Here is a 14,757-nt window from a genome sequence, read left to right as displayed (position 1 = left end):
GCTTCTGTCCCTCACAGATGCTGAGTCTGGCCCCTCAGGGCATCTGGTGTTTGGTTTTGTGCTGTTAATAGGAACCAATTGGTCCTGTGGAAAAGGACTCTGTTTTGATGATTTGTGCATCCAAATGTTGTGAAACATTCATATCTAAAAGCAAAATATATGAGTTTTATATTAGTTTGAATGAGAAGTATTTTATGGGTTTTTATGACCCAATCTGTATCTATTTCATTGCCTCATGCTCATGGAAGTCTTGTGTCAGCTGAGGGGAGCCTACAAACCTAGGAGAAGTTAAGAGTCTTCTAGAAACTCTTTACGGGTTTAATTTTATATTTAGATGCTGTTCCTTCTCACAAGAGAAGGAAATCCAGGTTCATGAGACTTCAAGACTTGGGAAAGGACCTAGATAATACCAAGATTGATAAGCTTTGTCCACACACACACTGTTTGGAAATTGATTCCAGCTACAAGGCTTGGATTTGGATTTGGGTCTAAATAGTCCCTAATTCGAAGGCGAGACATTTATCCTACCGATGTCAGTGTGATTTCTGTCCCTGGCATAACTGGATGAGGGTCTATGCTGTGTTTAAAACCACATATTTGTAATTTGACCTATAGGTAACATAAAGATAGGTATTAACTGGGAAGTCTAAATTTCTGGAAGTCTCTCTCTCAGTAGTTCTTATTAAATTCACTACTCCAGTATAATGTAGCTTTCTGTTCTAATCATAGCACTGCTGTACTTGGGCATGGCACATCAAAGGGGTTACCTTGCTCTCGTAGCAGAATCCTCCTCAGATTCGCTCACTCTAGGGACCCACACCAGATTTCCCCGGTTCTGCACACAGGCCAGATTTTCAGCTCCCTTTTAATCTTTGACAATTTGAATTTATATGGAAAACTTACAGGTGACAGTCTGGTTATGTTGAGACAAGTGGGATAGAAACCATGTCAGAACAGTCCCTGAAAGTCCTGCGATGTGCTTAAAGCATTTCAAGAGAACCCTTGATCCAAAGTATCAAAGGGTTACAGTAAGATCAAGAAGAATTAAAACTGATGGTGTGCCAGAAATCACGTGCAGCACAAGGTCATTACTCACCCTCGTTAAAGTGGTCTCAGTACTGTGGCCTGATCTGAAGCTTAATTGAAAAGTTTCAAATCATGAATTATAACGAAGACAAGACAGCCACTGCCCATTCCATGACCCCTGCTAAAAAAGGCAGGTTGGTAATAGGGCAGAAATCTAAGCAATTGCTTGAGGATAATCAAGGCCTAATGAGGTATCCACTTCAGTCTTTCAAAGATGGAGGAACCTCTTCCTGGCACTGGAAAGAATGCAAGGGCTGATGTGAGCAGGTTCCTGCATCCAGGGAACAAGCCATCTGGCCAAAGCAGTCACCGTCCTTGGCAGCGGAGGGAATGCCGAGGGTGACACGCTCTCTGTGGCGCAGGTTTGCAGCTGGACAAAAAAGGTTACTGCCATGCCAGGCAAGCCTCTTCTCAGTTGCCATCTTTTGCAATCATTTTCTGTTACCCCACACCTTGGCCCAAAGTGATCAAAAGGAGCCCATCAGGTCTAAATTATTAGTTGTGTTAGGAACCAAGAGAGTGGCAATGGGAGATATGTGACTGCTGATGTTATCAATTTTCCCTAAAAATTTACAAAACCCCCAAAATTCGTTGATGTTCAACTTAAGTGTGATAACAAACTGCAAGTCACTATGACCCAAAGAAATCAAGTATCTCCTTACCATCTTCCTCTTTTTTTAATGTTCAATTATCTGTTCTAGCAGAGAAGTCAGGGCCCATGTCCACATGATTATCTACACATCCAGCTGCCAAGTTGTGAAAGCTGCTCTTCCTGGGCTACTGCTTGGGCAGATGCACTAAAAGGTTTGCATATGCCTCTGCCCAACAAGCAGTTAGAGTGTGGAATCACCTTTCAGTCTGCAGAAGCCAAATGGTTTTTCAACTTTTTAAAATAGCCATTTTAACCAATTTTAACCCATATCTGTAGGACATGCTTTTGTCAGGAGAGGGTGTCTCCAGATTCATATCTGTTTGCTGAGCATGTTTGCTTGCTGTTTCTAATCTCTCCTGTTTTGATAAGATCTCTCTCCTGTCTTTCTGAAATACACTACTCATGGAAAGCTAGACTAGATAAAAACCTTGTACGGGGTTTTGGTTTCAGTGACAGAGGACAGCCTTCAGTGATGGTTTTGCTTAAAAGCATCATACTTAATGACAAGTTACAAAAATTGTTAATGATACGGGGCATTTTCTTTGGCCTTCAAGTTCCTCTCTAATTTTAAGTGCCTTTAAAATCAAAGTATCTACCTACTTTGCTATGAATCCCACTTTAATTTTCTTTTGCTTTTTCATGTAATTTCCTTCAACTTTAAACATGCAGCCTGAAAAAGAATGCTAACATAAAAGAAAAGTTATAGTAAAATAATGAAACCCTATTTGTGCAAATCTTTGGATAGGTCTCTTGAAGACCATGAGAGGTGCAACTGGCTTCATTGGGACACCGTCGGATTTAGCATTAAACCATGTGTTTTGCTGATGTAAGACTTTTAATATATGACATATGGCATCAGATCTATAAAATATTACTTGTTGGCCAACAGCCCTGCTTCTGTCTGTTGCTTGCCAACTAATACTGTAAGTCTGTGTGCGTAAAAAGGTTGTCATCACCAGTGCCCGTGGTCACTGCAGGCTGCATCCACCAGCCTGAGGACTCTGCAGCACCTGTGCTTTCCTCAAGAGGTATTTGTGTGTTAAGCTGCTGGTGCTGCCCATGGAAGCAGTGACTGAGGCCTCCCTGCGGTGGAACTGGTTCCACTTTGTTTCCAGATCTCCAGGCCCAGTGCTGGAGGATAGGGCACTGGAGCCAACAGTGGGACCAGCAGTGAGAAATGGGCTGCCTGTACCCGGCTGAAGGTACAGAGTCAAGAGGCATTTCTTGATATATTGTTTCTTGTTAACAACCATTGATTGATTCAGCCATTTACAGATTTTTTTTTTTTTTTACTCATTTTACTTGTATATGAATGAGAACAAAATACAGATGGGGGGGATGCCTAATGTGCCTCGGGATCAGGTACCTGCCTACTCTTCTCAGGAGTCTGCAAACCTCAGCTAGATCTGATCATTTCAAATTCAGGGCTGCATTTTCTTCATCTGTTCCTGGCAATACAATCGCCTGCTCTTTCCTTAGGTTATTGCACCATTCAGACAACTCACCAGGTCTCAATGCAATACCTTAGGTGAGGGATAGTTGAGCCTTAATTTGTCTATTCTACAGGTATTCTGCATGTGTGCATGCAGTGTGTGTGATGGGCCATAGACCATGGACTGGCCACTGCTGGTTTGGCTATGAAGGATAAGAAAACCTTCCAAAGAACTTGCTATGGAGGAGCAGCATGAAAGTGAACCTTGTGACCAATATGCAAACCCCAGTGTTTGCTGAGTTTTAAGTCACGGGGGGAAGAAACTTCTGATGGTTTTTAAAAATGTAGATCCTGGAATCCATGTAGCAAAAAATAGGGCAGTTGAGTTATCAGTGGCTGATGAAAATATGAGAAAACTAATTATTGTATAGTCCTATTAATAAAATTGTACTGCGGCTCAAAAGGAAAAACAGAAAGTTACCAGAAAGAGCGCAGTGAGTTACTTCAGGGCAAAAATAGCTTCTATTATATGAATCAAATACCAGCTTGTGTGCTTAGCAGAGAGCTCTGGACACTTATAGAAATTCAAAACAATTCCATATATCCCAGTCCAGGATGGAATTAAAGTGTTGTAAAGCTTTTCTGGAAGCCAACATTTATCTATTATGTAAGCATATTTAGATTTCATTTTGAAATGGTTGTTAAAGGCTATCCTTTGGCTGCACTCTATCCTTCTTGCTTGTTTTTTTTTTTTTTTTAATTGTTGAACTCTGGGATTTTTATGCTAAAAAGAATGTACTTTCAGAACCAGATATGTCTGAATGACCAGTTACAGCATGTACTAACCCTGAGAGATATCCATTGAATCTGCTCCCCTCCTCCAATTTATGTGCTGTTTTTACAATCATGCCTTGCATTAATGTTCTACACTTAGCTAAACTGTGTGTGTTATGTTTTAGATGTATTTTTGTTTTGTCTAAAAAATTTCCAAATTGGCATTAAGTATTCAAGATGTAACCCCTGTAGCAGGAAACTAGTTATCAGATTCATATAAAATAACTGGGCAGTAGAAATAACTCTGAGCAGAAAGCATTTTTTTCCCTTAGAATTAATTTAGAGGGAATTTAATGCCTGTGAAAGGTGCTGGATTGCAACATCAGAGAACTGAAGCTGCTATTTAACCACAGAGCAGTTACAGGATGGGAGATGGCTTTGTAAGATTCCCATGAGGGTTGACAAAATATTTGTCTCAGGTTTGGTGCCTTTCATCTAGCTGAAAAAATCAAGCTTTCATGTGTTGGTAACAGTTGCTCTCAGGTTGTTAGCTTTCACTTGGCTGAGGGAGAGAGGCCTTGTATAAAAAAGGAGGGGATTTTGCTTTTGTGATAGCTGGCTAACATTTATAATATGATTAAACCTGAAAGACTAGATTTACTACAGCTGAGTTGATGCATCAGTGTAAGGAACTGTTGTGAGTAGCAAATTCAAAGCACCAGGTGCATCCATGCTGTCCCTGCCCTGTGCCACAGAGGCAGATGGAACTGGAGGGCAAGGGAAAGAAAAGGCAGACTCTGGGACCTGCACCCCAGTTCACATTCTGCCACCAACCCTGCAGAGCTCCTGGGCATGGTGCCACTGTGCTTGGACCACTTCAGAGGGACACAGACCTATGTTTGCATCTTTTGCATTCTTTTGCCACCTGTTTATCAGAGGAAAGATGAGAGTGGCAGACTTTAAGCTGTCATTATTGGAACTATGCCAGGTTCAGAGTCCAATTCTCATATTTTGTCTTTTTTTCCCCCCAACATTTCCAGAATAGTTATCTCTAAAGGCCATGTATGGTGTCTGTAGTTTGGGTTGTAGGTCCCAGTAGTCAGGTTACTATTGCACAGGTACAGACAATATCATGTGTGCTAACTGCTAGTCTTGCCAACTGCAGAAGACACTAAGGACCATTTCTCATGATACAGGATATGCTTCAATTTGTAGTTTCTACTTAGTTAAATTAATATGTTAGGTGTTGATGGTTTTTACTGACTTCACAAGGAGGGAGAGAAGGTGGTAGCCTCAGGGTAGTTCTAATTTCATACAAAGGGAGAAACTTTCGCAGTACTGCCTGCCTCCCCTGAGCTCATCAGGAAAAGCAAATGACCCTTTTTTATGTGTCCCATGGGCCTGGTTGTGCAGGCCCTCGTGGGACACGTAGCAGGCTGTCCAGCACAGCTCTGCTGCTCTCACAGCAAGGCCAGCTGCAACACATCCGTGGCAGAATGGACCAATGGACTTGTTACTGTGACACAAAGTCAACTTACGCATAAGCCCATTAGGAACCAGTTAAAAGGTTTTTTCCTGGGAAGCCACATTCTTCTGCTAGTTGTGGTATGTTGGACAGAGGCTGCATTCCCTCACACTGGAATTTCCTGTATTAGCACTGCACAGGAGTGGGTTTATTTTGTAGTCCTTGAGATTTCTGAGCTTCATAAGTTTGACAGCCTTTATGCACCACGAAACAAAGATCTGGTTTCTAATGAGGCATTGCAGAAAGGATGAGCATCTGCTGACTTGTTGGTCTTCTGAAAACTGCCGCCCTCCAAGATCAGAGGTGAACCAGTTTGGGATCATTTCACTGAAGACTGAGGTATTAGTGACACAGCTTGCATGTAGCTCACATATGCTTTTTGCACTAATTTTTAGAGCTAAAAGAAACACTTCCTTTTTCTGTTGTCAGTTTAGGCCCTAGTGTACTGCTGAGAGAGCTCATGCTGCTTCTGTTTTTGCAGGAATATGGTGGTTACAGTCTGTAAAACGCTAAACTAGGCCAAGGCATGGGCATCCTGCTTCAACATCTCCCACCCTAAACAGGCTTGTCATCTTCTGGTCTTGTGGGCTCAGTACCATAAAGGCAATGTTATAGGTTCACTTTGTGATGAGAGCTTTTTAAAGAGGCCTGTGGAATCTCTCTTTTCTCTAAATCGTGTGACTCCAGCCCAGCTATGCTATTCCCCCATTATTTCATCAAAATTGCATGCCATATATACAGCCCCCAAATTTACAGCTTTATTGAAATGGAGACAAGTTATGTAAGACTTTCTGCATTAAAATGTGTAATAAGTTACATTATATTGAGTTTTGTGGAAGAGTGGAAAATATCTGTTTGGTTTTGGAAATACTTTATAGAGTTATTTAGATGCCAAGTTTTTCATTGTTCTACTAATGTCTTCATGATCTGCAAGGTTTTAAAAGATATAGCTAAGAAATTTTGCACTGTGGTGTTGTCAGGTCTCAGACTTTCACAGGAAATAAAGTGGCAGATGTGATTCTGTGGATCGGGTTTCCCAAAATTGCCCCAGCCCAATGCTCCACCCCTCTCTTTTATGCACTTCCCCATCTTAAATTGCTCTTACTGAGTCCCTTTGCCAAGAATTCTGAGTAACTGGTGAAGTGGACTGAAATGTTCAATTTTTCTAGTATTTATACTTTACGACTAATGTACATTTTTGGTTTAGTATTTTTTCAACCTAAGGATACTTTCTACCTTAATTATATGCTAACTTTTTTGTTTTGTGGAAGATTAATATTTGGTAAACTGTAGGCCTACCTCAGCCATCTCTTTCCTATACCTGCAACCCAGAAAACCAATTGGATTTTTTCCCCAGTGTGACTCTTTGGCTTCCCAGCAGGCCAACATGAATTTTCAGAATTGTCAAAAAGCTCTACAAATAACCAGTCAAACTTCCCCCGCCCAAACCTCAACAGTGTCTTCTTTTATATCCTTACGTTCTTTTTTTATTAAATTTGCCTTGGTAATCAATATGTCCTAAACCTGTGGAGTGTCTTGGTGGGAAATTTCATCAGCATCCCCCTAAAGGAACATTGCTGTGCTCTTATGTCCCTGCTGCAGATCCCTGTGAAAGAGGATGCCAGAGCACTGACTGATCTCATCTCTCCCAAGCACTAATTTAATTTGCAAAGTGTTGTGGTTTTTTTTTTTTCTAAAGTGTGTGAACTTTCCTTACTCTGTGTTCTTGAAACATGAGTCAATGCTCTGTTTTCATCTGTGTGGCCTCAGTATGTATCCTGCCTTTGCATAAAAGCCTTCAAAGCTGTGTGGCAAAGACAGAAAAGAAATAGCTGTTCAAGCAATGCAATGAAATTTCCTATGGCTCCTACTGATCAGAAGTTTGCAGTGATCCTTACCAGGGACACCCTTACTGGTGCTAATGGCCAAGCCACCACACTTGGGTGGCTGTGTCTAGAAGCTCTGTCTTGATCACTGAAAACTGAAGGCAAAGCAGAGCAGTGGGAAACAGCTGAGCTGTGATGCTCTCTTCACTGCAGGTACAGAGCCAGGCCATGGCCTGTATGCTCAACAGGGGGCTGGCGAGATCCTGCTGTGTAAATACAAACAGAATCATGGTAGTTTATCATTTTCATTGAATTCTTAGGGGATTTTCCTATTCAAAGTTAGTTCTTATTATTTGTGTTTGAAACCATCTGGCCTTTAAATAAAGAGTTAACACTGCTCTATGCATTATCCTGGCCAAGCTGGGGTTTGAATTTCTTGTTTAAAATTCCCCTTGTTCTATAATTTCAGCTGAATAGTTTTAATGACTTCTTGTTGTGAGCCCTGGTGCTGTACAGTAGGCTGCACATCACTGAGAAGCTTCAGTCTAGAAGTAGCTGCACTTCAATGCCAAGGGAAATAATAACTGGATAGATGGAAAGCATCTGGGATTGATGTGGTTTAGAGGTGCTGTTCATGCAAGCTATTATCAAAGAGGGAGTTAGGGATGAGATTCATTCTTAAAATGCAGGTGCTCTCATGCTTTCTCTGACAGATGTGTTCCAACAGTGTTTTGAATTCTGTTTAAATTTTGAAAGAGCTAAACCTTCAGGCTCTTCTCTACCTTTCTTAAATTCATTTCCCTGTTTAGATGAAAAAGAAACATTTTGCAACTTACTTTAAACTTTCTTCAAAAGAACTGCTGAAAAAGGAACATTTCATGTGAAGCACATAAGCTATAAATTAGTGTTAAGCACAGGAGAAGAAGCAATTTTAAATGTGCTAATGGATAGACATTACACTGTAGGAATTTACCTAAGAGAAAACCTGAGATGTGGAGGGCCTGCCAGGTGAGGATAAAACCCCAATAAATGAGCCAAATGATAGGAAAGTATTACCAGAGTAAAGAGTTGTACCTGTGAAATAAATACCAAAATGGGGAAACAGTGCCAGCAAAGGTACTGAAAGATGGAGAACATTTTGGTTAAGTGATGCAGGAGCATGTACACAGAGCCCATATTGAAAATGCAAGCTCTTAGGGAGAGATATCACTCTCTCTTTTGCTCTCTCCCTGCCTCATTTTGACATTTTTCCCCTGCTCGTGACGGTAGCTTAACAGAGTTTACAGCATTAATGGGCAAAGCTCCTTCCCACCTAAATGTACCACAGACTTTTTCATAGTGCTCTGTCACACGTTTTCAGGTGTGCACTTACCTCAAAATTTCCAACAAACTCTTTTCCTCAGATAATTTTTGATTAATTTTGTAGCTCTCCTGGCTGGTGGTTGGTGTCTCTGCCTGTGTGAAAGTAGCAAAGCAAGTGGGTTGAGGTTTGCATGATTTGTGAATATGAAGGGGAAAGAAAAGGAACAGACTAAGAAAAAGAAAATACCCCAAAGGAAAGAAATAATGGGCAATATATTTCCTTTTGAACTTTTTCAAATCAGCCTCTGGAAAAGGTGTCATAAAGCCCCCAGAAATGAGTAACAACACAGGGACAAAGAAAACTCTGTTACAGATGTCCCTGCAAGTCTATGAGCAAATTGTTTTTTCTAAATAACTCCAGAACATTACATGGCCTTAACAAGTTTCCCAGGACAGGAACTCCTACTTTATTACTTGCTCACATTGTCATCAAAAATTAATTTTGTCCCTGAAAGACAAATTGGCTGGTAGCTTATGAAGTTAAATGGAAAGAACAAGTGAGCATCTGTTTCTTCTGCATTTTGTCTCCTTGGTGTCTTACATATAAATGAATCAGAGTGTTCAAACTTAAATTAAGATCTTTGGCTAGATAAACAGTTAAAACTGGTTCCCATAGCTACCTCTCACACATAGCTGTGATTGCATTATAATCCCCTAGTAATCAGGTCTAAATGAAAGAAAGATGATAAGGGTGCTATTTTCAGTTTTCAGTACTGATTTTTATTAGCTCTCAATCAGATCAGGACTGCTTTGCCTTTCATCACATTGTGGCAGTGTTTGTGGAATCATTAGAGTAATAAAGTGTAAATCTTACCAAGGTGCATTTTTCTTGAGGTGTTTTATATAACGAAAATCTGAAGATTACATTGGCAGGTAGAGGAAAGATTTGTTTCTGCAACTAAAGTGAGGATATAATGTATGCTATATTCATTTATTCTTTGCCCAAGCGAATATCTAATGAATTACCTTGCAGAGGTAAAACAAAAAATAAAAATATCCAAAGAATCAGCCTGTCTGAACATGGTCCTAATATACTGTATATTGCCAGTACTGAGTTTAGTAGTTTTTTTAATTTGCCTTATTATCTTGTATCATATCTCTCCCTGTGCATTACCATCCACAAATGAATTACAGGCAGAACCACAAGCACTGCCATTACCAGCCTGCTGTTTTTAGTAAACTAGTGCAGCCCAATAAAACATCATGTTGCAGCAATATATAAGTATTTATTGTAGACTAAATTTCAGCTAAACAAAAGCACACAGGGAGGCCTGATCCTGCTTCGAGGAGAGGCAGTGGCACAGCTCAAGTTTGGCTCATACGTCGTCTCACCTGCATCCTTGATTTGCAGTACCCTTTGAGGTAAATTTTACTTAATGACTTTACTTTTAAATTGTTCCTGACTGCCAAATTTAGACAAGACTTCATCCAACCTCCAGAGGTGTTCCTGGGTGTTTCTGCAGGCAGAGCTATCCTTTAGCACAGAAGTTGCTTTGTGTGGTGTTGTAGGATTGTTCACAGAGTTTGCAGGTGTGCCCCACATTTGCAATTAACTCCCAGTTTAATACTGGAGTGATTTTACTTTCCCACAGACTTTTTTTTTTCAATATCTGGTGACTGTTACTGTAGCATAGCTATTAAAATGTCTCCCCATTTTAAATATTTGAATTTTATGTATTCTGTATTTAACTTACTAATAAACTGTCCAAGTACTACAGTGTTATATAGCTACAGTCATACACCCAACAGCAGGAGTATCAGGTAGCAACAGCAGTTAGTCAGAAAGCTGAAAAAGGATATGCAAACAGCTTTCTGATTTTCTGATTTATTTGAATGTACCTGATGTAGGATCAATGCCTGATATTGACCTTAACATGTTTTACTTACTTTTCTATAAAAGGTGGTTCTGTCCAGCCTTCAAACAACAGCATTTGCATACTTAGCAAAGTCTAATATATCCTCTGATGTTAGGACATGGAATACTTTAGGACAGGGACCATTTAAGGTATACAAATTTATACCTGAAATAATTAGGTACTGGCATTCACATCAGGCAAAACAGGGATAAATCAGTTTGTATGATGTTATAGATAAGGAAACAAAATTTATGTTTCAAATTTTAATCTATTAAGACTTCTAAGATGCAGAGAGGTTCTCAGTCAAAAATGATTCATGTCCTACTAATATTTTAAACTACAAAAAGCTCAAATTCCAGTGTTCTTTCAAAGAAAATAGAAAAAGACAGCATTTTGGTCAGGAAGTTTTTATGTGTGTTTGTATGTTGACACACAAATGTAATATGTCTGGAAGATGTTGCTATGGCTAATGACACAAAAGAGAGTAAATTGTAGAGCCTGATTATCAACAGATAACAAGGCATTCTGTATATAAATAAATGCTCAGCATCAAAATCCATTATTGGATTACCTATATAATCATGTTTTAGGCTGTAAGTCTGTGCTGACAAATGAACACTTTTCATTTGGCTCAAGGTCCTCATCAGCAACGGAACTAATTTTACATTCTCACCCATTAAGTGAATAAGATGTGGAAAAAGCTGTCTGCTTTTTGAAGTGTAAATTTGCTGCTACAGGCTGTGCAGACCAAAGCTCTTTTGAAGCAGTGAAATGAGATCATCTCTAGGGACATGTGAACCTGACAAAGTTTAGGTCATTTCTGTGGAAGGTATGGTGGAGGGGGGGAGCAATTTGGATGTGGTTTCAGTAGTAACTTATATGGGGCAATTTGGAAGATGCAGAACTTTACAAGCTCTTTGTTCAAATTTGTGAGAGGACTTGAACTAGAAGCACAGATGCAAACTTTCAGCCCTCAGAAAGAAACCTCCATAAACATCGGAACTGGGTAGTTAGCCAGCACAATTTGGGAGAGCTTTTAACAGGCTATGTGCTGAACCTCTGCTGCAAGTCTCTTTTATGGGCTGGATGCTTCCCATGCTTTCCCCTACACACACACACACACACACACACACACACATACACACACAAATACAAATAGAGATCCAGGACCTACAGTGGACCATTTTCTTGAAAAGGTACTGGAGGTGAAGGAACTAGAGCATCACATCTCACTTTCCACCCTGGGAAGTCCCCTGGAGAGGGGAAGATCACAGGTCTGTACCTCACCTGGTTGACAGCCCCATAAATTGCAGCCTGGCACCAGTTTTGCCTCTGGAAGCCCCTGGGCAGGGGCTGTGCCTGTGAAAGAGAGGCATGGTGGGCAATGAGGGCAGTGTGGACAGAATGGGAAGGGAGAGGACTCCTCAGAGAGCTCAGTAAGGATCCCCGTGGGCAGCAGTTGAAGGGGGCAGGATTGCAATAAGCTCCAGGGAGCAGTGTTGTGAGGCACCCCATTCAAGCAAGCGTGACGAAGATGTTGCTGACATCAGCTTAGAAGAAGAGTCTCATGAAAATCATTTAATTTTTAGATTTCCAGACATACAAAGCAGTGTTTAACCACTGTTTAGGATCATGACAAAAATATCCTCAGGCTTTGTTGTGTGCCTAACCACAAGTCTTTTCATTTGCAAACCAGCGAAAAATTCAGATAGGTTTGATTGTTCATTTTTTTTATTTGATTCCAACCTTTCACTTTGCTCACTGTGGAATGTGCTTGCATGGCTTAGGCTCTTGGTCTTCCTTGGAAATCATGCATCTGTTTCATACACTACTTCCTGATTTCTTGTAGCCCACCAGTGATCCATGGATCACACGCTAAGAAACGCTGTGAAAATCCTGTACTCAGTGCTGTGTGGGTATAATGAAGCTAAAGGAAATTACAGGAAACCCAGGCTGGCATATTGCATGCAAAAATAAACCCAGCCCATGATATGCCCCTGTGTAAAATAGGTTAGTTAAGTCTTAATCCAAGCATCTTGAGCATATGGTTTGTAAATTGTTTTTCTAAAAGTAATGGCTATCAAGGAAGTAAAGAGGTTTGTATAAAGTGACAACTTTTCAAAAAATATCTTCTAGGCATACACTGCACTGCTTTCACCCTTGGTGGTTTTTGGCCAGAGGTACTAATATTGTGGAGGTACATCTGACCAGCAGAACTGACCTGAAACGTAGGTGTGTAACCTGTGTGGATCTTCACCTAAAAATTAAACTGAAATAAAGGCAGCTGAAAGCCAGGTTTTCACTTCCTCCCCGGAGCTCAGCTTTCCAGCCCAGCTGTTGATGGTGCTGTGCTACCACCAGGCTTCATTGTCTGCTTGCCTGGACACATGGACAGAGGTTTTGGCCCTCGGAGCAGCCCCTCTGGAGTCAGCATCAATTATGCAAGACCTCCCCTTTCCTTTCCTTATCAAAATACAGCTATAAATACTTCTCTACCTCACTGGCATGTTATGAGAGTTAATGAGTTGGTGTCTGCAAAAGACTTTCAAAGTATAAAATGGTGTGGAAGTTCTGAGCACTGTGTTGTGAAGGTCTCCCTTTCCCCAGCTTAAGGCAGAATGAGTTAAAGTTAGCCAAAGGGGATAAGAGAAACAAGAGAGACTTTATGAGTCTACCAGGGGAAAAGGAAATACTGGAGAGAAAATAGACCCATTAGCAAATGAGGAAGGAGATGAAGTTAATTATGATTTTAAAATGGATGAGCATCAGAGCTGCTTTTTTTAAAAGAAAAAAAATCAGTCCTGAACAAAAATAATAGGGACTGACAATTAGGAAGAAGTGGAGGCCTTGTGAAAACAGGGGTTTGATTAAAAAGTGAGGGGAAAAGAACTTGTAAAACCTGAATATGTGTAAATGAGCAAGTCTAGATGAAACTCATCTAAAGAACAATGAGAAGCTAATGGATTTTTTCAAATATTTACCTATGGCAGATGAGGAAAAAGTCATATCAGGGAAAAAAAAGCAACAACAGCCTCAAAAAAAGCTAATGATGTTTGGAAAAAGGATTCCAGTGATTACCTGCCAGTAAGTATTCATCTGTACTCAAAACAAGAAGCACAACTGGAGTGAGCAGGCAAGCAACATATCTGTTGGGTTATGAAGCCAAGCATCACATTTTTTTGGGCTATGAAGCTGTGCTACACAAATGAGGTGTCGTTACAGAGTTTCAAAATACACCAATGAGAAACCCAATACCTGCTGGGTCAGATCCAGAATTGCTGCTCTGCCTCTTTACACCAGCAGATCTATTTGCAACATCTGAACTTGAGTAAATCATTTGACAGAGATACCTTGCAAACTTGTGTTTGAGAAAATAAATCCAAATTGGCTTTGATAGGAAGGGTGTCATTTGGGCTGAGAATGGCAGTATGAGGCCACATAGAAAGTGATCTGAAGACAAAAATTAAAATAGAGTCTGGTTGTAAATATGTTATGATTATTTCAGCATAAAGAATGATTAAGACATAATTATAAAAAGAAAAACAAGTTACTGTGTGAGCAGCAGAACTAGGACAGCCTGGTTCCTGATGTATTTAGGTACTGTGGCTAGGTGGCTGATGAGTTTCCTCTGTGACAGCCCCTCTGAGGCAGGGGTGGGCTGACACCTCAATGGGGGCATTGGTAGGGGTGCACTTCATGATATCAGTGACAGTTCCATGTGTCTGAGCCCTACACAACCTCCAAATGCACCTGGGGTCAAATGGCAAACCTTTCCAGAAGTTCTGAGGAGGGAATTCACAGATAAGGATCTCATTTGCCACAACCATTTACTGGGATCTCAGACTTTAAAATCTTGAAAGAGGGCAAATTCTGACTGAAAATTGGAATGTCACAAATTAACAAAATGCTCTGAATTTTGAGACCCTGCCCCTCTTCTTTCTATTGTTTCTACAATACTGTGCCTACATGGATATAGAGCATAGAGACAATAGCTGTAATGATCTTATTTTCATACCTGCTTCTCAGCTATTACTTTAGAAGCTTCCCATCCTCCCCTGCCAAAAGGACAAAGCATTTTTCCAAGGTGCTATTTGTTCCCATTTAGTGTAAATGGTTAAGAAAATAAGGAGTTTCTATACTGATTATTTTGAGATATGTTATTCTTTAAAGCCAGTCTCTGACTGTTGAACATGTACACCCAGCTATGATCAATAAAATTGCTTCTTGCAGAGAATGATGCTTAC

The 14,757-nt window shown here is 40.4% G+C and overlaps 1 long non-coding RNA gene across 1 annotated transcript in view; it reads left to right on the top strand.

The window, feature by feature from the left end:
- Positions 1 to 5,576: 5,576 nt before the first annotated feature.
- Positions 5,577 to 14,757, top strand: part of LOC134422789 (uncharacterized) — a 44,257-nt gene continuing 35,076 nt past the window's right edge. The window contains exon 1 of the long non-coding RNA XR_010028940.1: positions 5,577 to 5,808. This is a non-coding gene — a long non-coding RNA (uncharacterized LOC134422789). The remainder of the gene's footprint in view (positions 5,809 to 14,757) is intronic.

Source organism: Melospiza melodia, chromosome 11 (assembly GCF_035770615.1).
Source record: "Melospiza melodia melodia isolate bMelMel2 chromosome 11, bMelMel2.pri, whole genome shotgun sequence".
Classification (NCBI taxonomy): Eukaryota; Metazoa; Chordata; class Aves; order Passeriformes; family Passerellidae; genus Melospiza; species Melospiza melodia.
Note: the sequence above shows the minus strand (reverse complement) of the source record. Positions and strands in the feature narration are given on the sequence as shown.